The sequence below is a fragment of the Oryzias melastigma genome, linkage group LG6 (genome assembly GCF_002922805.2).
Source record: "Oryzias melastigma strain HK-1 linkage group LG6, ASM292280v2, whole genome shotgun sequence".
Classification (NCBI taxonomy): domain Eukaryota; kingdom Metazoa; phylum Chordata; class Actinopteri; order Beloniformes; family Adrianichthyidae; genus Oryzias; species Oryzias melastigma.
The window spans coordinates 2,486,277-2,487,674 of record NC_050517.1 but is presented as its reverse complement, the minus strand read 5'-3'; the positions used below and the strand labels follow the sequence as shown (position 1 = coordinate 2,487,674).

The 1,398-nt window shown below is 34.0% G+C and overlaps 1 protein-coding gene across 1 annotated transcript in view; it reads right to left on the bottom strand.

The window, feature by feature from the left end:
- The window catches only part of slc6a15 (solute carrier family 6 member 15), a 24,330-nt gene that overhangs the window by 3,185 nt on the left and 19,747 nt on the right, over positions 1–1,398 (bottom strand). The gene's annotated exons all lie outside the window — the stretch shown is intronic.

Below are 1,398 nucleotides of genomic sequence, written 5' to 3'. Positions count from 1 at the left end.
TAATTAATGTAGAACTGTTAAATTGTTAAACTGTTAAATTCCACATTTTTTTCCTTAAAAAAAGGCCACATATTAATTTGCGATTAATTGCGAGTTAACTTAGGACAAAATGCGATTAATCGTGATTAAAAATTTTAATCGCCTGACAGCTCTAGTTACAACCAATAGTTCAAACATCTTTTTACATCAGTGTAATTGAGATTCTGCTTAAAAAAGTTTATGCACATTTTCATGGAAACACAATAAAAATATTCAAAATGGACGTACAAAATGTTTGACAACATGTTCAACAAGTTTGTGTGCAAAGACACAATCAATGAAATGAAGATTCCTAGTTGTACCAACATTGACTAGTCAGCCTGGACAAGTCTAGATCATTTAGACAGACATGACCAAACAAATGAATAATGAAAGTAAGTCCAAAGTGATACAGTTGTAGAGATTTGTACGTACTCATTTGCTTTGTGTCCAAAATGATGTTATTGGATGAAATGAACATGAAACTGACTCTAGGTTGTGAACAAATGAGTGAACGCTGTGGAGGTCACACTAACTGTTGTGAAGTTTAATTCTGTTCAGAGAAACACTAAAACGATGGAGAAAAACTGTAAGTGCGTAATGACAGTATTGAAAATGACACCGTGTCTATTTTTAGACATAGATGCTGTACGGTATTACCTCAATACTGCACAAGCATATTTACTGGAAAGAAAAAGCTAAAGAAACAGAGCATTTTCCTTTATTGTAACCTTGGTGGTTTGTTGTTGGGGCAAGAATGATTCACTGACAGTAGATTACCTTTACCATCATTTTACTCAGCTGTTACAAACCTCAACAGGAAAGAAAAATCTTGGTGATGTAAAACAAATCACCCAAAACTATTCTTTCATTAAACCATTAAAAGTTTTCTTTGAAGCCAAAGAGCTGCAGGGAAAGAACAGAAGAGCCTCACACGGTCGCAGACATCTGATTCATGTAATATCAGCAATGATAAAAATGTTTTCAAAAAGCTAAAATATCTTAACTTACAAAGTTATTATTAATTCAGATTGTTTTATTCACACCCAAAGAGCCACAACGTCTGGAGCGGCAGGGAGCTGACCTCTGACCTTCTGCAGAAACTCAGTCTTCCAAAAGTAAAAAGAGTTGTTTCAAGAAAACACAACAGATTTTCTTTCTCGCAGGAAAAACAATCTTAACCCTTTAACACCTGAGAGATTGCTGGTGACGCTTGAACACAAAATCTTTAACATATGGTAACTTTTCAACATGAAGGACAAAAGCGGCTTGATGAAAAGGATTAATAATGATGAGGATTTTTGGTCAAACCATTTTTCTTGTTTATTTAAAGAGGTTTTTCTTAAACAAACAACAATTCTGACTTAGTTTTTAGAGCCT